This window comes from Bubalus kerabau, chromosome 15 (genome assembly GCF_029407905.1).
Source record: "Bubalus kerabau isolate K-KA32 ecotype Philippines breed swamp buffalo chromosome 15, PCC_UOA_SB_1v2, whole genome shotgun sequence".
Lineage (NCBI taxonomy): Eukaryota > Metazoa > Chordata > Mammalia > Artiodactyla > Bovidae > Bubalus > Bubalus kerabau.
Genome location: NC_073638.1, coordinates 73,430,289 through 73,454,621, shown reverse-complemented (window position 1 = coordinate 73,454,621; position 24,333 = coordinate 73,430,289). Strand labels below are relative to the sequence as shown.

The window sequence follows — 24,333 nt, the reverse complement described above, 5'->3', positions numbered from 1 at the left end:
GCCCTTATGCCAGCTAGTTTACCTGCAGACTAGTAGAGCCAGAAGGTCCTGGGATTTGGTATCTTATCTTCCCTCCCCTCTCCGGCCACAAGTTTTGCTTAGTGACTGAGTGGGACAGGAGTCTAAAAGGTGGGAAGTACGGCAAATCTGATATATAATCTGTTCTCTTGTCTTTTCCTGTTGGACCAGTTTGTAGTGGGAGTTTTTCCTGAAAGAAAAGCCTTTGCTTGGCTCTTTTCACGTCCCTGTCCTGCATCTCCCACTCCCTTTTCATTTTCTCCTGGGAGCGCACATCCTCCTTTCATGGTCTGCTTCTGAAGAGCCCTACCTGAGCCTACCGCTAGCTGTCAATCAAGCACTGCTCCTCCAGTCACACTGTTACTTCATTCTTACACAAAACCCTTTGCGGTAGATATCATTAACCCTCCATTACAGAGGAACACATTAATTTTTGCCTATTTTTCCTAAATAGGCAAAAAGTACTGATGCTCAGATTTCAACACAGATTTACGTAACTCTTAAGATCTGTTCTCTGGACATGTGACATGTGCCTCTCAATAGTAAAAGCCTACCAATTAGTCAATAGTCTCATCATAAAATGGTAGCTGAGGAACTATTTACTAGTCAGAACATATGGATTCGTATCATTCTTTTTACTTGGTGTATGAATTTAGGCAAGGTGCTTAACATTTCTAAGCATTAGTTTCTCTTTTTAAAAATAAAGCACAGAAACTAATATCTGCCCTCCTAGTCTTACGTTTTACAAATTAAGAGAGGTTAATATGATGATGAGAATTTTCTTGGAGTTGTAAGGTAGTATGAGAGGAAAGAACATGATCTTTGGGTCTGAATTTGATAGTCAGTTTAACAACTAACTGAACTTCTTAGGTGGCGCTAGTGGTAAGAAATCTGCCTGCCCTTGCTGGAGATGCGAGAGACGTGGGTTCAGTCCCTGGGGTGGGAAGATCCCCTGGAAGAGGAAATGGCAAGCCACTCCCGTATTCTTGCCTGGAAAATTCCATGAACAGAGGAGCCTGGTGGGCTCCAGTCCAGGGGGTCACAAAGAGTCAGATGTGAACGAGCAACTGCTGGTTAGCTGTCAAGTGCAGCACAGTGCTCAGTTGGGTCCTACACTTTGCGACCCCCTGAACTGTAGCCTGCCAGCCTCCTCTGTACATGGAATTTTCCAGGCAAGAATAGTGAAACTTGCAGTGTAGTCTTGGGCAAAACACGCACCCCTATGAGCAATGTTTGCGTCTCTAAGTGAGAAAAATTAGTTGGGCTAGGCTGCCCTGAAAATGCTACTGTGTCAGTCAGCTGTGTCCAGGGTCTAGCCCAGGGTAGTTCCTTGATAAGTGTTAGCCAGGCCCACTTTGGTCTTTTTTCTTCTTCAAGTAGGTGCCTAGACTGAGAAAACCTAAAAATTTCGCTTTTTTGCTGTTTGCTCATAGAGGGACTATGTCTTTGGGGTGTGTGTGTGTGTGTGTGTGTGTGTGTGTGTGTGTACACACAAGCACATATTTTTGATTAAGCTTTTCTTTGCTTTTGTCAATTGGTATGCTTTCATTTTTGTTGTCTTTTCATGTATATTTTATTCCCAATCAGTGTCAGAAAAGCTTATGTAAATATTTTGTTTCTATTTTCTTCCTTTATCCACCCAGCTCTGCATGTTTATGGAGTTTATTTTTCTGTCTCTGACTTCTTTTAATTTGTATATGTTTTAAATCAAGCAGAAAATAGGTACGTGTGTGTGTGTGTGTGTGCGTGTGTGTGCATGTGTGTGCATGTCTTTCCCAGTGGCAGGAGCCGTGGACCAGGCTCACAGGAGGATGCTGCACATTTAGGCATCATTCCCTGGTACCTGAGACTTGCTCCCTGGAATGTATCTAAATACTCAGATAGAGTGACCTGGAAGACCATCTGAGTTTTCCATTTACAAATAGAAAAGCTGAGAGCAGGGGGATGGTTCAATCACTACTAGAGCCCAGGACTTAGTTTTTCTGATCCAAAGCTTTCTCACCACACTTTTATTTGAAAGGATATAAAGTACCCATAGAAAGGATTTAAAATATATCGACGCTTGTTATTCAGAGTATATTTGTAGAAGTTGTTTCTTCTGCCCTCTCGCCAGCTGTCCAGGCTTTTGACAATATTGTTTCGGTTCAGTTAAAATCCAGTCCTTTTGCAGTTCCTGACCCTGCCAATTTTGTTAAAGATTAGGCAGACTCAGAAGAGACTTAGAGTGGCTTTGAATTATAACTATGCCTGTTACTGGTTGCGCAAACTTAGAAGGTTATTCCATTTCCCAGTTTCTTCATCTGTAGATTCAGAATGCTAATAGATGTCTTAAAGGGTTGTTGAGAAGGTGCAATTTTATTGATAAATGGCCTAATCTAGAGCCACATGCATCAATTACTAATGATGGGTCTTAGAACACTGAGAATACTTTCCTTCCTCTGAATTACAGAATATATTTGGCTCTTGGAGGAAGTATGCATATACTAAATTCCAAGAGGATGCATATAATAAATGCATATGCATAATAAATAAATGCATAAGAGGATGCATATAATAAATTCCAGAGTAAAACGGGTTGTTGGAGGAGGAGGTTTTAGTGCAAAATTGCTATGTACTTCTTTCTTAGTTAGATAAGGTAGTGTTAAGTTTTAGTCGCACAGTCGTGTCTGACTCTTTGATATCCTGTGGACTGTAGCCCTCTAGGCTCCTCTGTCCATGGAATTCTCCAGGCAAGAATACTGGAGTGAGTAGCCATTCCCTTCTCCAGGGGGTCTTCCTGACCCAAGGACTGAACCCAGGTCTCCTGTACTGCAGGCAAATTCTTTACCATCTGAGCTACCAGGGAAGCTCAGGTAGATAAGATAAAAGAACATTAAAACGGGCTAATTTGCCCTGTAACGGTGATTATTAAGCTAATGGAAGGCCCCCTTCCTGATCTCCCTGCCTTTTTCATGAATACAGCTAATGTTAGAAAAGTGTTCATGTTATAGAAACAGACTCACAGACATAGAAAACAAATTTATAGTTCCTGAAAGAGAAAGAGGAGGGAGGGATAAATTAGGGGCAGGCGATTAGCAGGTACAAACTGCAATATATAAAATAGATAAACAGCAAGGTCCTGCTGTGTAGCACAGGGAACAGGATATTTTCAATGTCCTATAATAAACCATAATGGAAAAGAATATGAAAAAAGACAGTACATATGTGTATAACTGAATCATTTTGCTATACACCAGAACGGAGGAGGTAATGGCACCCCAACTCCAGTACTCTTGCCTGGAAAATCCCATGGACGGAGGAGCCTGGTGGGCTGCAGTCCATGGGGTCCCTAAGAGTCGGACACGACTGAGCAACTTCACTCTCACTTTTCACTTTAATGCCTTGGAGAAGGAAATGGCAACCCACTCCAGTATTCTTGCCTGGAGAATCCCAGGGACGGTGGAGCCTGATGGGCTGCTGTCTATGGGGTCACACAGAGTCGGACACGACTGAAGCGACTTAGCAGCAGCAGCAGCAGCAGCGTACACCAGGAACTAACACAACGTTGTGGATCACCTATAGTTGTTTAATTGCTGAGTTGTTTCCGACTCTTTTGTGACCCCAGGGACTGTAGCCCTCTAGGGCTACATGTTCATGGGATTTCCCAGGCAAGAATACTGGAGTGGGTTGCCATTTCCTATACTTTGGTAAAAAAGAGAGAGTGTTCACTTTTTGTTGCCTTTGTTCTTTTAGCCCAAGAGTTGCACATGGGTAGGGGGAGGAGAGGGTTACTCCTTGAAGAGTGTTACTTCTGTGTGTGTCACTTTGAATTTGTGTGTCCCTGAGCCTCTGCCCTCTAGCCACCCAAATGTACTACAACGCAGAATAGCTGGAGAAAAGGAACCCCCTCCTTAGGGAGAAACTATTTTGTGTTGGGAGTTGCCCCAGGTGCTTTTTATAACTCTTTGCATTTAATTCTCACCACAGCTTTGTGTTATAATTACCTGTACTTAACAGAAAAGAAAACTGAGATCTGCAATATTTTTTGTAAGAGGACAAAGCCAGAGGCTCTATGGCTTGGCAGGCACATAGGCCCCACCCACACGTGCCTTGTAGCCTGCAGGGCAAGCGGCCACGGACAATATGTCAATAAATGGGTGTGGCCCTGTTCCAACACAACTATATTTTCTAAAGCAGATGGTGAGATGGATTTGGTTCATAGGTTGGAGTGATTACGAAGTAAAATGACTATTTGAAATGTGTTTTGTCTGCCTTCAGAGAATATACACTCTGCATTCATACCTGCCCTCTCCCTAACAAGTTTTGAGATTAGAAAGAAACCCGAACATATCCTGCTAGATGGTGGTTCTCAGTTCCCAAGCGTTAAGGAAAGCCCACAGCTTAAAAACTGGTATGGTAGCTAACTCAGGGGAAATTCCCTGAATTAGAGGTTTCATGTCTGGAAAGAAATGGCCGTGTCTGTCAGGCAGGCTTGGCAAGTTTGGTCAGATGGCCTGAGGCCAATCATGACACTGATGGGTGAGATGCACTCTGATTGGGCCTTGGCACCCTCTGGCTTGGACCATCCAGAAGGGCTTCTCCCTGAATCATTCTAAATTCACCTCGAAGCAGGTGCAGAGCCTGGCCTGATCCAAAGTTAAAGAAAGAACCTAAAGCAGGACCAAGAGCAAGTAACGAGGAATCTGGATGTGGCTAATACCTCTCAGTAAAGCCACACTCCATTGGCTTTGAAAAATAGCCCAATTATCCACAGTTGCAGCATGCAGAAAAATGATGAAGCAGTGTGACCTCATACCATAAATCCCACACACACAAACACTCCCTGTGTAATTAGTTGTTGCTCTAAATTGTTCTCGTTTAAGGGAAGCGAATGGTCAGTTCTGTCACCCACAAGGGAGACATGAAATAGATACAGGGCAAGACCATTCTTGGTGATCTCAGCCATCAAAGAAGAGAAAGCTTGGGTTACTATTATGGCTTAGTGAAATGTGCTGACTATCAGAGCTTGTAATGAAGCACAGCATAGTGATGGAAAGAGCCCTGCCATTTACAATTCATCAACATGATTTTGCCAGGCACAGCAGGTGGGAGCAAAGATCCTGGAGTTCCAGATCCGAACACTTGGTCACTGTTTTCGTGTAGGACTTTGGGCGATTGTAGAGAGAAGAGTTCTGGACCTGGAGTCCTATGACTTGCTCTAAAGTTCTAGCTCTCACAGTTAGCAGCTGGGTGGACCTGGGCAAAGTCATTCCCGTGGCATGGATGGCTCTTGCTATTCAGTTGCTAAGTCATGTCTGGCTCTTTGCAACCCCATGGACTGCAGCATGCTAGGCTTCCCTGTCCTTCAGTATCTCACGGAGCTTGCTCAAACTCATGTCCATTGAGTCAATGATACCATCCAAGCATCTCATCCTCTGTTGCCCGCTTCTCCTGCCCTCAATCTTTCCCAACATCAGGGCCTTTTCCAATGAGTCAGCCCTGTGTTCATACAAAGTGCTTCTCTGTTCTTCCTAAACACAGTTGGGCTGCATTTCCTAGGCTCCCTGTAGTCAGTTTGGTTACGTGGCTAAATTCTGGTTAATGGGATGTAGGTGGAAGGAAAGAAGGCCGTAGGATGTAAAAACATACAGGCGTAGAATGTAAAAACCTCCCTTCTCTGTCTCTCCTTTTCCTCATGCAGGCCAAGTACAGGGGATCTTTCTAGGGTCACCTAGAAATAGACAAAAGACTTTGGGGCTTCCTGAGTGGAGTCAAGAGCATTTCTACTCCCTAATCTGTTTACCCCACTCCGCCTGCCAACTGGACTTTATATAAGTGGGTACAGCCACTGAGATACCAAGATTTGTATTGTATTTGTATTCCAAGATAGTATTAACACCTTAATTATAGCAGTGATAAGAGAAGCTGATATTTTTGAGCCCTTGCATGAAGATGAGCGTTGGGCTCCCATGAACTGTCTCTTCTGGTTTTTAAAACAGCAACTTTATAAGTTCTTTTTTTTTCTTTTAATTGGAGCATAATTGCTTTAAAATGTTGTATTAGTTTCTGCTGTACGGTGAAGTGAATCAGCTCAATGCGTACATATATCCCTCCCTCCTCAGACCTCCCTCCCATTTCCCCACCCAATCCCACCCTTCTAAGTCACCGCAGAGCACCACACTGAGCTCTCTGTGCTTTGTAGCAGGTTCCCATTAGCTAGCTATTTTACACATGATAGTGCATATATGTGGAGAAGGCAATGGCAACCCACTCCAGTACTCTCGCCTGGAAAATCCCATGGACGGAGGAGCATGGTAGGCTGTAGTCCATGGTGTCACTAAGAGTTCGACACGACTGAGTGACTTCACTTTCACTTTCATGCATTGGAGAAGGAAATGGCAACCCACTCCAGTGTTCTTGCCTGGAGAATCCCAGGGAGGGGGGAGCCTGGTGAGCTGCCGTCTGTGGGGCTGCACAGAGTCAGACACGACTGAAGCGACTTAGCAGCAGCAGCAGCAGCAGTGCATATATGTCAATCCCAATCTTGCAATTTGTCCCACTATCCCCTTCCCTGCTGTGTCCACATGTCTATTTTCTATGTCTGAGCCTCTATTCCTGACCTGGAAATAAGTCCATCCGTGCCATTTTTCTAGATTCCATATATATGCGTTAATACACTGTTTTTCTCTTTCTGACTTAACTTCACTCTGTACAACAGACTCTAGGTCCATCCACCTCTCTACAAATGACCCAATTTCATTCCTTATAAGTTCAACTAATGTTCCTATTTCAGATTTGAAACTGACACATACATAGAGGTAAGATACCTTGTCTGATCTCACATACTTAATGTGTGGTTAGAGCATTGACTTGCTTGAAACCTCAGTCTCCTCTGCATAATAAAGATGATAATCTCTGCCCCATTTACTAAAACCTTATCACATATGTCACAGGAGTTAGGTGGTAGAAACGCCCTTGGAAGACTAAAAGCATCACATAAATGCCAAACGTTATTATTATTGATCTCTCTGAGTCTCAATTTCCATAACTGTAACATTTGTTCTACTTAATCACTATTTTTAACACAGTAACATGAACCATTTATGTCTTCCATGGAGGCGGGTGATGGTAAAAATCTAATATTCCTTGCCATGTGAATGGCATTTAGGGGTAATAAGTACAGGGCAGATCAGGGAGCATTTAGGGTGAGTATAAGCAGAGAGATGAAGCAAGAATAGATATTTATAAGGATTCTTCTCTTACATCGCCCGCTTCTCTTCTGTTCCCCCGACTCTGTAGTTAGGGATGCTATCACTAAGTAGCACATGGCATCCTGAATAACCCTGATATTTCTCAAGTGGCCGATATAATACTTAGGAAAGTCCAGATCTTAGAACTTAAGGGGACAGGAAAATTTGGCTTTTATGGTTTTTCTTTAAAGAAAATATCGAAACTATTTTAGCACATGCTAGTTGATACTGATATTCAATTCCAAAATAATTCTCCGTCTAGGCCAGATCTTAGGATATAAAGAAATGGGGGAAAATCAGGTTTTTTCCTTTAGGAAAAAAGTCACTATACCACATACCAATTAACTCTGAAGTTTAACTCAAACTTAGAAGGGAGAGATTCATGACAGATGATTGAGATACATTTTTAGCATGTCTGTCATCTAAATTTTAATTCAAACATCACAAGCTATAGGGCTCCGATATGTTTCTGACTTTCAGAAGTATTTTGTTTAATTTAAAGACTGACATTCATGAAATGGAGTGTTAAGTTACTGTCAGGAAATTTCTTACATCCACACAATCTGTATCCGCTTGGCAATAAGAAAGATCTAGAAATTTTGAGGCTGTGTTCCTGCATGACAACAATTTTTTGGAACCAAAGAGTGTTGTACATGTATATAGGCCCTGTACTATCTGCTTGGACACAGTCTTCACCACTCCCTCTTGCCTCTCAATATGGCAGCCAAGTGTCAACTCCCATTTAACCCCATCCATCTTGACTGTTTGCCTCATTAACACTGATTTTATGCTTCCTATACTCCTTGGAAGGAAAGTTATGACCAACCTAGATAGCATATTAAAAAGAAGAGACATTACTTTGCCAACAAAGGTCCATCTAGTCAAGGCTATAGTTTTTCCAGTGGTCATGTATGGATGTGAGAGTTGGACTGTGAAGAAAGCTGAGTGCCAAAGAATTGATACTTTTCAACTGTGGTGTTGGAGAAGACTCTTGAGAGTCCCTTGGATGGCAAGGAGATCCAACCAGTCCATTCTCAAGGAGATCAGTCCTGGGTGTTCTTTGGAAGGAATGATGCTAAAGCTGAAACTCCAGTACTTTGGCCACCTCATGCGAAGAGTTGACTCATTGGAAAAGACTCTGATACTGGGAGGGATTGGGGGCAGGAGGAGAAGGGGATGACATAGGATGAGATGGCTGGATGGCATCACTGACTCGATGCACATGAATTTGGGTGGACTCCGGGAGTTGGTGATGGACAGGGAGGCCTGGCGTGCTGTGATTCATGGGGTCACAAGGAATCAGACACAGCTGAGTGACTAAACTGAACTGAACTGATACTGAATCTGCTACCTGAGCATTAGAATATAGCCTCACTAGGAAGAAAATATTTAGTGCTAATGAAATTACACTCTCCTCCCCTGCTGCTTCTGAAGCAGAGAGAATATACTACTCATTCTGGTTATTGAGTAAGACAAGCTTTCCAATATTGGAAAGAATACTTCAATATTCCTGCCTGAAGAATTCCATGGACAGAGGAGCCTGGAGGGCTCTGGTCCACAGGGTCACTAAGAGCTGGACATGACTGAAGTGACTTTGCATGCACACACAGTATGCCTGGCATATACAAGATATTGTGTGTGTGTGTGTGTGTGTGTGTGTGTGTGTGTGTGTGTGTGTTTGTATGGAAGAAAGGATGGAAGGAAAGAATTTCTTAGTGACAAATTAGGCACTTAGCCAAGTTCCCATTGTTATCCTCTACCTTCATCTCTGTCATTCCAAATCCAGTTGGGCTGCTGATCATTTCTCATTGAATACTGTTGACATTTCCTGGTCTGGCTTCCTTTATCTATTGCTTAGAAATTTTAAAAATAAAACTATCAAACAGTGTCTTATTTTATCATACAACCTCTTTGTGGCTTTTGTGATTGTGTGAGTCCCCTTGTTTTGGAAAAGTGAAAGTCTCTCAGTCATGTCTGACTCTTTGCAACCCCATGGATTATACAGTCCATGGAATTCTCCAGGCCAGAATACTGGAGTGGGTAGCCTTTCCCTTCTCCAGGAGATTTTTCCCAACCTAGGGATTGAACCCAGGTCTCTGGCATTGCAGATAGATTCTTTAACTGTTGAGCCACAAGGGAAGCCCAAGAATACTGGAGTGGGTAGCCTATCCCTTCTCCAGCGGATCTTCCCAACCCAGGAATCGAACCGAGGTCTCCTGCACTGCCGGTGGATTCCTTACCAACTGAGCTATGAGGGAAGCCCCTGTTTCAGAGAAGTCCTTGGTAAATGTTTGTAGTTCTATAGTTTAGTGTTGGGGTTTCCCTACTGGCTCAGATAGTAAAGAATCTGCCTGCAATATGGGAGATGTGGGTTCAATCCTTGGGTCTGGAAGATCCTCTGGAGAAGGGAATGGCTACCCACTCGAGTATTCTTGCCTGGAGAATTCCATTAGTCATCCTTCTTTATCCCTCAGGCTCTAACATCACCTGCGTCTTTTATCAGAATGATCTCTGCAATCATTAAGGCTTTTTTGGAAATAAGTGACAAAAATCCACCTTGAACAGTTTGAGGGAAAAAACACTGGATGTTTGTTTTCCCAGATACCGTACAACACAACTGTGTCAGGGAAAGAACAAATTTTCAACTTCACCTAAGGGACTGTTGCACTCAAAAACCTGGGGTCATCATGACTATCTCCTGCCTTAATTTGTTCATCTAACAACTCTAGTTAGTTAACTTCATTCATTGTGTTGTAATTCCAAAAACTGTAGGAAAGAGCTGGAATTAGCAGTTTGATTATGGTTTCTCTTCCTTGGACTCATCAACTTCAGTTGGGAGAAAGTCACACCTTTTGTAAAAGGTCTACTTCTGGAGTTACCATATGTGGAGAAGGGAAAGACCCAGAAGAATAGGGCAGGTCAGGCAAATAGTATGTCTATCTCATTCCCTGGCTAGACATTTGGGAAATGGTTCCTTGGTGGCTCAGCGATAAAGAATCCATCTGCCAACGCAGGAGGCACAGGTTCAATCCCTGGGTCAGGAAGATCCCTTGGAAAAGGAAATGTCAACCCCCTTATTCTTGCTTGGAAAATCCCATGGACAGAGGCAGGCTACAGTCCATGGGGTTGCAAAAGAGTCGAACACGTCTTATCGACTAAACAACAACAATCCATGTACTTTACAGTCACTTATTGACTATCTACCGTGGGTAGACACAAAGAAATGCCGCAATGAGTAAACTAGATAAAATCACTCCTCTCATAAAATGGACAATTTTTCCATTCATCAAAAAAAAAAAAAATATTTCCTGGTGGCCTTCCGTATACAAAGGCTGTACTGGAAACTATGGTGAGGTGAACGTGAAAGATGCAAAAACATACATACAGTCTCAGCTCTCACAAAGCTTCCAAACTGAATAGGAAATAGGCTGTCTGAACAAGTAAATGTTACACAAGACCAGTCAGTTCATCCATTTAAGCAGACATTCACCAAGTATGCAGCACATGCCATTGTGTTAGACACTGAGGATATAGGGATAGATGAGACGCTATTGTGGTTATTAAGATGTTCATAGTCTAGAACAGGACTCTGAGATATAAACAGTTAATTCCAACCTAGGATAATGCAATATTTTCTGACAAAGTTGTATGAAAAAGGAGATATCTTTATGAAGAAAAATGTTTTGGGAGAATCCAGGAGAAATTGTACAGGTGACAGAAAAGCCTAAATGAAAAGAATAAATCTCACCCCAATGCAAGTAACTGGAGCAAAAATACAGAAGCAGGAGGGTGCAGGGTAGATTTTTAAAATGGTGACAACCAGTCAGGACTTTTAAAAGAGAGGAAGGAGATAAAGCTGGGAATGTAGCAGCTTCTTAATGAGTTCAGCGTTTTTTGCTTAATAATGAGAAGTCACTGAATGTTTGGGGGCTCAGGGTAGACTGCCCTGGAATATACCACAATGGTATATTGATTATTTTGAATTAAAGTTACGTAAACTTATGTAAGAAACGGCCAGTGAATAAGGTATATTCTGACCCTCGCTGACAGCAGGAGATAAATCTCCCGTGTGAAAGGTGCAGTACCTGAATCTAGAGAAGGAAGGACATTTAGTAACAGAGGCAGGGAATTCAGTCCTCAAAGCCTGTATAAACAGATCTTGTTTCTTCTTTAATTTACCACCCCAAACCCAAACTCTGTGTAGCTGCTGCTGCTGCTAATTCGCTTCAGTCGTGCCCAATGCTGTGCAACCCCATAGATGGCAGCCCACCGGGCTCCTCTGTCCCTGGGATTCTCCAGGCAAGAATATTGGAGTGAAAAAAAAAAAAAAAAAGAATATTGGAGTGGGTTGCCATTGCAGTGTAGAGTCATCGTTCATTGAGCACCCAAAATCCAAGTTTCTTTGTCCTGTTAATTTCTTGCAAATGCATTGCTTCTCAATCCAAAAAAAGAGCTGTTTGCTTTTATTACTTCTTAGGTCCTATTTCTATGAGACAAATTGCACACAAATTGAAATTTGTTTCATTTTTTTCTCTTTATCTGTTTTATGTTAATTTTATTGTTAGTCCAAGCCAGAAGATTTTAAGAAAGGTAGAGGGGAAAGTTTCCTCCTCCCTTACAACAGGCAGTACCTTGATCAAAATGCATTTTAATTGATTAAATAAAAGAGGTGCTTCTTCTTGGATCCCTGCTGGTGGAGCAGTTGGGGGACTATTTGGGCAATGGAAAGAGACAAAAGGGTCTGTTGAAAACTGCTGCGATCGAGACTTTTTTCTGCTTTAATTTCTATTACATGTCATAGCTTTTGAGGGATTTAACTTCTAGAGCAGCTGAGTTATCATCTTTCCATTTAAACAACAAGCTCTTTGAAAATAAGGGGTATTGTTCATTTTTGCATCCTCATGGAGCCTCTTGTGCCTGTGCGCTAAGTCGCTTCAGTCGTGTCCAATTCTGTGTGATCCTATGGATTGTAGCCCACCTGGCTCCTCTGTCCAAGGGTTTCTCCAGGCAAGAATACTGGAGGGGGTTGCCATGCCCTCCTCCAGGGGATCTTCCAGACCCAGCAATCAAACTCCCATCTCTTACGTCTCCTGCATTGGCAGGTGAATTCTTTAGCACTAGCGCCACTTGGGAAGCCTTACACAGACCCCATTTAAAGTAGTTTCTAAATAAATACCAAATGGATATGAAAATTGGTGGATGAATGAATGAATGAAAAATAATATTTCAAGAGAGGAACTTTAAATACTCTATACCTGGAGTGTCCCCAGCCTTTGTTCAAACCTTGAATATTACAGGGAGACAGCACATCGTGACGCAAAGCCTGACTGTTGCTTTCTAAACGTGTGAACTTGTGCAAGTTTCTCTGTTTCCAGAGCCTCTGATTATTATTTTTTTCCTGCTGAAATGAGGCTAATAATTTTTACTATCTCACAGTGGTAGTGTGAAGATGAAAAGGAACATTGTATATAAAGCACTTAGCTTGTTACCAGCACAAGTGAGAACTCATTAAATGGTATGGCTTAATATGTTTTCAAGAGCCTACCAGTGATAGGGCTGGAAACAGCCTTTTCTCATTCTTTTATTCATTCACTCAGATATTTAGTATTTAATCAAAATATTAATAAGTGCAAATTATTAGGCACTGAAGGCACAAGAATGAAAAAGATCCAGCCCATCAGGCTCAAAGAACTCACCGTATCAGGCACAAGAGAGGTTAAAAAACAGGCATTTGCAATACACTGGGATAAGGGCCACTAAAAGGGGATGTATTTGGAGCGTTTTTGAGCAGACATGGAGTATAAGAGCAGGCGTGGCTAGTTCAAGGAACCGATGATTCAACTGGCTGGCTGGAGCTACAAGGGCAGGAAAGTGCAGTCATGGGACTGGAGAAGTGAGCTAAGTCAAGTCCTGGCGAACTTCTGAGTTTTTCACAGCCTTGAGAAGGGACTCCTGAATGGTTTCCCAGGTGGCTCAGAAGGTAAAGAATCTGCCTGCAGTGTGGGAGACCCAGGTTCAATCCCTGCATTGGGAAGATCTGCTGGAGAAGGGCATGGCAACCCCCTCCGGTATTCTTGTCTGGAGAATCCCATGGACAGAGGAGCCTGGCGGGCTACAGTCCATGGGGTCACAAAGAGTCGGACACGACTGAGCAACTAACACTCACTTTATCCACTTCAATCCCAAATATCTTTTTACTCAGGTCTATCCTGTAGTTCCCTTTCTGACTCTGTAGAGTCAGACTTCCTAAGACCTATGTCTTAGGAAGTACAGGGGATTCTCAGAAAGCTGTGGCCGCCCTGGGTAGAAGATTGCCCTTTTCTGGGGTCCAGGCTGCCTGGCTGGGCTTGCCTTGGCAGCAGGAGAAGGAATCCAGCTGGGGCTGACATGACTTAACATGTAAAATTCATTCCACACACATGTGTTCCCTAGAGCCGACTAAGGAGTCCTTCACTGGCAGTGTTAACAATCAGTATTCATCAGTCTGTTTGAATATGGGAGGTCTGGAGCTGGCTGTGCAAGGAGAATCTGAATAGAGCCAAAGAATCAGGCATTGGTTGGTTTCACTGAGCAACTGAAGTTTTAGAAAGTTAAAGTTGTATCCACAACTCCCCCCTGCCCCCACACACACCCTAGGGTTTTGCTTTAGTCCCCTGAACAAAGCCATCATCCTCTTTTTAAAGGCAGGTGAAACAGGGTTGCATTGCTGTGTCTCAGCACCCACCACTGTACTTTCCAAGATGTCTCAGTACAACCAGTTTGGCACCACAGGGTTCTTCTGCTCATGTTGTCTTCCTTTGTTTGGATTGCTAGTTGGGAAAATTGATTTTTTTTTTTTTTTTTCCAGATTGAGTGAGGTAAACAAAACATGATGGGGCTGGACGAAGCCGGGGGAGACATGACTTCACCTTGCAACCCCGACAGTGTCAACTGAGAAAAAAACACAATGTGGGAGTTGTGAGTTAAATTTTATTTGGAGCAAAATATGGGCTCTAGCCCAGGAGACAGCCTCTCAGAGAGCTCTGCGGAACTGCTCTGGAGGGAAGGTCAGTATAGATGTGATTTTGGTGAAGGGGGATATGGGCAGTCAAGCACACAATTTGGTAGAGGTTTTCTCCTAGTCACAAGAAGGTCAGTCCTAGTCACGAGGGAGAGCTGTCCCCATTCATGATTTTTAGTACTTTTGTAGATATGAGAAGATGCGAGCAATCGGGTTCATAAAATCCTCTCCAGAAAATATCTAATTCTCTGAAGGTCCATTCTGCCAGATTTTTCCAGAGCACAGAGTGCCTCATTTCTGATTTCCTCCTTCAACTCTTTCAGCCTCTGTTAAAGGTCAGGAAGATAGCGATGTCATTCTTACAGAAGCTGATGTCCATGACAATGTTTAGTTGACAATAGACAGAGATTAAAAATGAAGTCCAAACTAGGATATCCAGTCTGATACTTTGGCTTCCCAAGTGGCTCAGTGGTAAAAGAAACCTGCCTGCCAATGGAGGAGATATGGGTTCGATCCCTGGGTCAGGAAGATTCTCTGGAGAAGGGCATGGCAACCCACTCCAGGTTTCTTGCCTGGAGAATCCCATGGACAGAGGAGCGTGGTGGCTACCGGCCACGGGGTTGCACAGAGCTGGATATGACTGAGCAACTAAACAACAGGAGTCTGATACTTAACCTGAGAAATGGACATTATCCTCAGGCTGGTTACTGTGATTCCACCCTGGTCACACTAGGGGTCTTTGCCAAGTGACATTTATTTTCAAAATGGATAGTGTCATAAACTGTGGTCACCGGGCATAGTATTTTGGAATATGTCCGAAATAAAGATGGATAAACAAATGCTCAGGTTTTCATACTGGGTTATCTCAAGCCACGGGGGCAACTTCTGTGGGCGGCCCATGCCTGGCTGAGACATGCCAGAATTAAATTGTGTCTTCTAAGGTGGTTGCTAGCTCATCAAATAAGGGCTACTGACACATTCGTTCAGTTCTTAACCTGTGCCAGAGGCTTTACCTACACGAGGGTATTTAATCCTCACCACCATCCAGTGAAGCAGGTGGTATTATTTCTCTTTTATCAGATGATAAAAATGGCTCAGAGAGGCCAGTGATCAGTCAGTGATCACAAGTCAGTACAATACATGGGGAGTTGGATGAAAATCTGGGTTTATTTGATCCCTAAACTTGTGTTTATTCTGCTGTACCCATAGGGTAAAAGGTAGACAATTCGGTTGGCATTCTCAGCAATCTCTTTCCACGATATATGCCCCTCTTTGTGTGTCTGTAGGAGTGAAAGTTTCCGAGTTTTTTAGAGAAATGGCCACACACTGATCTGCTGCTGAGGGGACCATTGTTATGGGTGGAACTCTGGGTGACTCTGCTCAGGCTTCCTCTAGATCTCACAGACAGTTTCGCAAAGAGGCCAGGTTCAAATAAATAAACCAGTAACTTCTCCTCAGAGCTCAAATACCCAGTATGACGATCCTGGAATCTAACAGCAACTTGAGAGAATCGAAACTGGGATTTCAATGACAAGAATGGCCTTTGGGGCAGAGATTTCAGCTCTATTCCTGGATAAAGATTTTACTTGCTGTGTTTTCCTGGTCAAGTTACTGCTTGTCTCTGATGTTCAGATTCTTTGCCTATAAAATGGTGATATGAAAAATATACATATAAAATGGTGATTTAAGTTACTTTCTCACAGTTATTTTGATTTAATGTGATAATTAATGCAGGTGCCTGGCACATTATAGGCTGTTCATAAATGGTACCTATTATTAACTTGAAGTCAAAACAATTGGGATCTGATTCTGGTTCTTCTTTTTGCTTACTCTTAAACCTTTGCTTAGTTATTTAATATTTATGGGCCTAATCTAATGCAAAACTGGGGTTCCCTGGTGGCTCAGATGGTAAAGAATCCGCCTGCAATGCAGGAGACCTGGGTTTGATCCCTGGGTCAGGAAGATGCCCTGGATAAGGGAATGGCAATCCACTCCAGAGTCTAGCTTGGAGAATCCAATGGACAGAGGAGCCTGATGGGCTACAGTCTATGGGTTTGCAAGGAGCTGGACACGACTGAGTGAATAACTCTTTCTTAATGTAAAACCAGTGCACAAACCCCACAAAATATAAAGCAAAGCAACAAATAAAAACAACTGCATAAAATAAGGGGTTTGAATTAGTTCCCAACATTTTCACTACCAAGTATTCCTCCTCTTAATTTCCATCTACTACTTGAACTGCATTATTAATTCTTAATTTATTTCCCTATTCTTAATCATACATATATATGAGCAGACAGTACGGACAGTAGAATTAAGCCAACGGTACTAACAAAGCAGTGGTGAATCTTTTTTTAATGAGTCTGGGTTTTCGTTGGTAAATGAGGCCTTGTCTTGTGTAAATATTCAACTTCTTGTAGTTATTTTTTTAATATCTAAAATAATTCAAAGACCTTCCCCGCTGCTTCCTTGGACCCCTGGAGAATTGGGAACTCCAGGTTACATACTACTGGCTTTGTCTAAGGTCCCTTCATCTAAGTTAGGTCTTCAAAACCCTGGGCCCGTCCTTAAATTTTAAGGTTGATTTTCCCCCAATTTTCTACGATCTTCCCCTCTAGTTTATGATAAACTAATCCACCATTGCTAGCATTCGTGAATTGATTCCCGCCCCCCGCCCCCTTATAATGCACACATCTGGGGCAAGGACATCACTCTGGATTCTTGTTACTCAAAGCCAGGCCCATGAACCAGTAGCCTCTGTGTTGTCAGGCAGCTGGTTAGATACACTGACTTTCAGACCCCACTTCAGACTGAATAAACCTGAATCTGTAACAAGATCTGGGGGAACAAGATCCCCAAGTGGTTTTTAGATTCGTTAATTTTGAGAAACACCGGATTAGAATCCAGATTCAAACTGAGATCAAGCAGTTCCCTAGTAAATTAGAATTCCTCACCTATTGCCTCGCACAAGCCATTAGACCTCGGTAAGCCTCCATAAAATAAGGATAAAAGTGCTTGCTCATCTTACCTGGAGGTTTTGTTGTTAGTCTCAAGAAAATAAACAACAATAAAATATTTTATAAGCTCATTAACTAGTCTGAAACTCAGAGTGCATGTTGTTTCATAACTGTTAACAGTCTCTCCTAAGAATCAGAGTGAAAAATATACTCAAACTCCTTTGATCATTCAGAAAACTCATCATAACCACATCACTACTCCCTTGCATTTCCCTTGAGGGTTATGCATCCCTCCCTCTCAGTTCTGTCCAGATGCAATTAGAGGTATCTGTTTACCCATCTGCCTCCTCTTGAGATTTATTAACTCCTTGAAAACACTGACCGGGAGGTCATATTTGACTCACCTCCGCTTTCTCTCCTTCCTTCTCTGTGCTCCTGCATCTCCCCCGCCCCCAGCCCCTAGAACCGACCTGACCCTCCATACATGGTCACCAAACCAACTCAGACACACAGTGCTACTTGACAGCATCTCTCTGAGAAACAAAACGCAGCCGGTGCAGTCAGGACCTGCACCACCTGCTTAATAGGGTTGTTAAGAGAATCAGATGAGCCTGGGCACGCAGTGGCCCTCTGTGAGCTGTAAAGCACCAGGTAAAAATGAGAGACCATTATTAGGCATATGTGGTCTGGCAGGGTCCTACAGATGGCAGTCACCTGTCGTTATGAAAACTGTCTCACGCCAAAGCCGAACCGGTGGTGACTTTCGTGGCTCTTGAGGCAGGGAATGATAAGCTGTTGCTTCTGCTCCATCCTTTGCCGGAGTTTTCATTTGCCACCTCTGTTCTCCTGAGCTGTGTCTGCCGCTGCGCCAGGGTAGTGAAGACAACCTTGTTAAGCTGGTGTGCGCAGCCTGCTTTCAGCACCTGTGGGTGGCCTTCTGGGGTGCTGAGTGTGGTTGGCAAGGGCTGGTTCCTGCCTCATGTGCTTGCCGTGTTTACGCGCTCTGTTGCTTCATTAGGGAGGCTGGCTCAGACTGTTTCACTAAAAACGATAAAGCCCACACTGGAGTAGAACAGAGTCAAATGCACATTTATCTTTTTCCAGGGCAAATCAATGAGTCATTTTCTGGTTTGAATGCAATATTTTACATTCTGTCTGGGGAGATGCTGTCAACCATGTCCTATCCCAAGGTGGCTTTATTAAAAAGATTGTAAAAAAAAAAAAACAACTTCAGATTCTTAGAACATACTTTTTCCTTTGTTTGAACATTGCCAGGGAGTAGCTGCTTCCCACATCTTGTTCTGAGGTGTAGTCCTCGGAAGTGGGCTCAGAGGTGGGGCCACGTGCGGCCAAGATGCACTTGCGCAGGCTAGCTTTCTCTGGATGCTACGAAGCAGGAAGGCAGACAGGCTTTTCAGGCCATCAAATTCAAAGCCATCTCCCGTACTGCATGTCAGAGACAAGGACAGAAAGATGCTTCCTTTTGTCAATAATTGACCTCCTGCCCAAAGCAGAGAGGTGGATCAGGGGTGTCCAGGGATGACCAGTGCCTTGTATTATCATAAACAGTTTAATAGTCCAGTTGTATTTGGCTACTTTCAATCACTGAATCACTTCCAATTTTCAGTATCTTTAAAACAAGTTCAACTTCTATTCTAGCATCCCAAAGCTAATTCATTCACCCAACCTTATCAGTGTACAGGCAAAAATAAGGAAGACTCAGAGAGGTCAAGTGACTGGTTCAAAGTCACACAGCTTATACTAGCAGAGCTGGGATGACATCCTTTGCTGGGATATTAGCCCCATTGTCTTCAGAGAGGAAGAGCAGTGTTCATGGAGCCTGGGAGGATGACATTATATTATTGATTGAACCAAAGTTTGAATGAAATTTGTAGATGTGGGATCTTGGGGGAGCTACCTAGATATTTTTGAAAACCTCTCATCTAAATTATTCTCATCTATAAATTGGGAATTCCTCTATTACTTAGATTTTGTGTGTATTAAATGAGATGATGTCCATAAACTCTTAGTACACTTTAGGAATTTGTTGAGTAACAGAAATTCCAAATAGACCCTTCCATTCCTGACAGACTAGGATCTAGGGCTGTTCAAATATTGAGTTGTTATTCATCACATTTTAGAAAATATTCAGGTGTTAAGTATAATGCGACTTGGAGACTATGACTCTATAAACTTAAAACTGAGAAAGAGATGGGAATACCAGACCACCTGACCTGCCTCTTGAGAAATGTGTATGCAGGTCAGGAAGCAACAGTTAGAACTGGACATGGAACAACAGACTGGTTCCAAATAGGAAAAGGTGAATGTCAAGGCTGTATATTATCACCCTGCTTATTTAGCTTCTATGCAGAGTACATCATGAGAAACGCTGGGCTGGAAGAAGCACAAGCTGGAATCAAGATTGTTGGGAGAAATATCAATAACCTCAGATATGCAGATAATACCACCCTTATGGCAGAAAGTGAAGAACTAAAGAGCCTCTTGATGAAAGTGAAAGAGGAGAGTGAAAAAGTTGGCTTAAAGCTCAACATTCAGAAAATGAAGATCATGGCATCCAGTCCCAACACTGCATGGCAAATACAGGGGAAACAGTGGAAACAGTGACAGACTTTATTTTTCTGGGCTCCAAAATCACTGCTGATGGTGATTGCAGCCATGAAATTAAAAGATGCTTACTCCTTGGAAGGAAAGTTATGACCAACCTAGACAGCATATTAAAAAGCAGAGACATTACTTTGCCAACAAAGGTCCATCTAGTCAAAGCTATGGTTTATCTAGTAGTCATGTATGGATGTGAAAGTTAGACTATAAAGAAAGCTGAGGGCAGAAGAATTGATGCTTTTGAACTGTGGTGTTAGAGAAGACTCTTGAGAGTCCCTTGGACTGCAAGGAGATCCAACTAGTCCATCCTAAAGGAAATCAGTCCTGAATATTCATTGAAAAGACTGATGCTGAAGCTGAAACTCCAATACTTTGGCCACCTGATGTGAAGAGTTGACTCATTTGAAAATACCCTGATGCTGGGAAAGATTGAGGGCAGGAGGAGAAGGGGACAACAGAGAATGAGATGGTTGGATGGCATCACCGACTCAATGGACATGGGTTTGGGTGGACTCTGGGAGGCGGTGATGATCAGGGAGGCCGTGATGATCAGGGAGGCCTGGTCCGGGCTGCGGTTCATGGGGTCGCAAAGAGTCAGACACGCTGAGTGACTGAACTCTGCACTGAGATGTCCTTACATTGAATATAGCAACATAAAGAGATTTTAACACTAACTTTGAAAACTTTGAAGACTGTTTTCAAAGAAAGGTCCAGCGCAGTGCAGAAGGCTCCTGTAACTGGGTAAACTGCGACAGGCTGCTGTTGTTTTTTCTCTAGGGACAAAAGAGGACCTTCAATTGATTTTATGGGAACCTGTACTTTATGACATATTTCCATTGGCAGTAGCTGACCCTTGTGCAGGAGAACACGCTGTCCGAACACCAAGTAAGGAAGGGAGTCTTGTATCATGGAAGCCAGTGTAGTAATCCTGCTTTCCTGGCCAGCGCAGGGATTTGCTAAAACCACCGGATTTGCAAGTGATCTGAAATCGGCGCTTTCTCTGGCGCTCAGCAACTCCCTCGGAGCAGTTCACTAGGTTGTCTGTAGATGGCGATGTTGCACCAAGAACCTCCGCAGAGGCCGCGGCAGGCGGGGAGCGTCCAGCTGTGGCCTGCTGAGGCTCAACTCTGTGAATCCGGTTTTAAGTTCCTCTGGTTGGTCATAACCCAGCGGTCCCCCGCCTGGGCCCCCTGCTCACGCATCATCCTCCCCCGCTACAAGCCAGGAAGGAGAGCTCGGTCTCCCCTCCCTCCTCCCTACGCTCCTTCTCTTTACAATAGTCTGTGATTAATGGCCGCGCCAGTGAACAATCGAGAGGGAGAAGGTACCGGCGTAATGGAACAGCAGACAGATTAAATGCAACCGGGTGCCGAACCTCTTTAGCGAGAGCATCCTTGCAAATTTGTTTTCCCTTCCCTCCCACAGCGGCCCCACCTCCTCGGAGCCCAGGCAGGCACAGAGACTTCATTAATCACAGCGCTTTGCAGGGGCCGATGAATTTTAACAGCAGATTGTCACTTACAATCCTTTGCCATCTCATGTATCCCTGAGCACTGGTTATTTCATCGTCACCAATTAATCAAGGCAGCCACAAAAGCCACCTTAGAGTTTATTAGCAGGAAACAGGTTGTCTCTTGCCCCAGTGACAAGCTTTTTCTGTTACTTCCGATGCGAAGAGCAGCTTTGCTTTAGTCTTTTTGGTTGAGGGACACCCACGTGGCCTATCTTCCTATCTTTCTAAGGTGGTCATTTATCACATTGTCCCCAGATCTTGTTACATTCCTCGCTGTAAGGACTGGAGCACCTTGAATGGAAGGTTGACAGGAACAAACCTGATACAAGATACTTTTTATCTCTAATGGTTCCCAAACCTGCACATTGGGAGAATTTTAGTGAGCTTTTCAAGAATACCCATGTTCTTGGGCCACAGTGAAGGGCAAATTATGACAGTTTCTGGAACTGTGATCTGGGCTGCTGCTGCTTCTAAGTCACTTGAGTCGTGTCCGACTCTGTGTGACCCCACAGCCGGCAGCCACCAGGCTCCCCTGTCCCTGGGATTCTCCAGGCAAGAACACTGGAGTGGGTTGCCATTTCCTTCTCCAATGCATGAAAGTGAAAAGTGAAAGTGAAGTCGCTCAGTCGTGTCGGACTCTTAGCGACCCCACGGACTGCAGCCTACCAGGCTCCTCCATCCATGGGATTTTCCAGGCAAAGTACTGGAGTGGGGTGCCATTGCGGTATTTAAAATTTTTTTCCTTGTGTAATTTGCAGTCTGACAACTCTTGAAAAAGTTCCTTGCTCCCCTGGAGTGGGTATGTTCATTTAGAAAATGAGGGACTTAAAGATTTTCATTGTAAGACTATAATCCTCTTTAATTTTCAACATAGATATTTTGAGGAGCTGCACTCACTGAAGCAGTAACATGTGCATGAAGCTTCAGAGCTGCTTTAAAGTGAGGTTGCTTATCCCTTTCCTCTGTCACCTTTTACCAAAATAGAACCACTTTTGTGGTCAGGTATTTGCACCATGCATTTATATTCTATTCTTCTGTTTATTCATTCATTATTTTAAATAAATGTTTATTGAACATTTGCCTCTGAACCAGATTAAATCTCTGCCATCGTGGATCTTAAAATTCAACACATACACAAATTGCATTTTGTTACGATTATGATAAGTGCTTGGAAGGAAACAGGCTGGGTGTTTGTGACAGCGTTTGATAGATTGAATCTAGCTTGCGAGTCAGAGAAGGCTCCCTGGGAGGTAGCATTTACTGGGAGAACTGAGAAGTAGGAATTAGTTGATAGGAATGAGGGGTGGAATGGGGAAAGAGGGAGTTATAGGCGAAAAAATGATTTGTGCAAAAGGCCAGTGGGAAGAAGGTTTATAATAGGGACTGAAAAAGGAGGTCCAGGGGGAGGACATGAAGTCTGAGACTAAGAGGGAGGGCGGGGCCAGATTATTTGGGAGCTTTGTAGGTCACTTTGGGGATTTTACCTAAAAATTAAAGGGAAGCTATTGCATAATTTTAAGAAGAGTTAAATACTGAAACAGCTTTTAAAGATACTGCTTTAGGAGAAGAGTTTCCAGAATGACAAAGTAAGAACATCAAAAACCCACTCCTTTATAAAAGAAATAGTGGCAAGAATTGCAAGAATCAGCTTTTTTGAACTCGAGATTAACCAAAGGTTTGCAAAAATTTAAAGACTGTTTTATTAAGAAAAATAGTCAAAACTGAATATGAACAATGAGTTGGTGTGTTTTAGCTTGCCTCATTCCTGTCTCCCACTCCCCAGCTCTCGGATAGCTTTGAAAATGGCAGTCTTGCAAACATGGTAGCTATGAAATCCAGAAGGCTAGCAGCCCTTGGAAGGCGTGCAAATGTTATGGAGCCTCTCGAAAAGCCTTATCCTCAGAGAGTGGTCCCTATTTGACCTGCCTGGCAGCTCCCTGGAAAAAGCTATTCACAGAGCTTGTTTTTTTTGATCTGACTCAGTGATCACTCAGTGGGAAAAGCTCCCTTTTTCAGGGCATCTGCTGATAATCATTGACATTTGTTTAACACCACAACGGCCTAAGGCAATTTTGCCAATTGAGGGAAACAAGAGACTGACCAAAAAAAAAAGAAAGAAAAAATCTGGTCTATAACATGTCTATGGGGGGCTTTGGAAAGCTCTGAAATATTCCTGGGGATTTAGGAGGCCATGCACATGTACAGGGCAGTGCGCCCACCCAAAAAGACCTAAAAAAGTCCTTTCACCTCTGCTGACCTTAAAGATCTGTACAAGCAGGAAGTAAAGGTGGAGACAGATTTGTAAACTTGAGGGGCTGAGGATGCACCCTACTACTCTATCAGAGCCCCATAGCAAAGAGTGAGAGACTGCCTGGTTCAAGGAAGGCAATGGCACCCCACTCCATTACTCTTGCCTGGAAAATCCCACTGATGGAGGAGCCTGGTGGGCTGCAGTCTGTGGGGTCGCTGAGAGTTGGACACGACTGAGTGATTTCACTTTCACTTTTCACTTTCATGCATTGGAGAAGGAAATGCAACCCACTCCAGTATTCTTGCCTGGAGAATCCCAGGGATGGCGGAGCCTGGTGGGCTGCCGTCTATGGGGTTGCACAGAGTCAGACATGACTGAAGCGACTTAGCAGCAGCAGCTGCAGAGATAATTAAGGAGAGATTTCAATCAGTAGTCAGACATAGCAAGGAATACAGACTTTGCAGAATTAGATAAAGTAATTCACTAAACAAACAGTAACAAAAGCAGCAACAACACAAAAACCCTGTGGGGTGTGGGGGTTCTGGTTTTCAGAGTTGCCACAGTATAATTATATACATGCCAAAGTATTTCTAATGTCCAGTTTTAAAAATAAAAATGTTAGAAAACATGTAAAGAAACAGGTAAGTGTGGCCTAAACACAAGGAAAAAAAGCAGTAGAAATTGTCCCTGAGGGAGTCCAAATATTAGGCTTACTACAAAGCCTTTAACCAGCTATCATGAAT

General features: G+C 43.3%; 1 long non-coding RNA gene across 1 annotated transcript in view; it reads left to right on the top strand.

The window, feature by feature from the left end:
* Positions 1–24,333, top strand: part of LOC129629336 (uncharacterized) — a 604,584-nt gene that overhangs the window by 513,106 nt on the left and 67,145 nt on the right. The window contains exon 9 of the long non-coding RNA XR_008703175.1: positions 14,095–14,293. This is a non-coding gene — a long non-coding RNA (uncharacterized LOC129629336). The remainder of the gene's footprint in view (positions 1–14,094; positions 14,294–24,333) is intronic.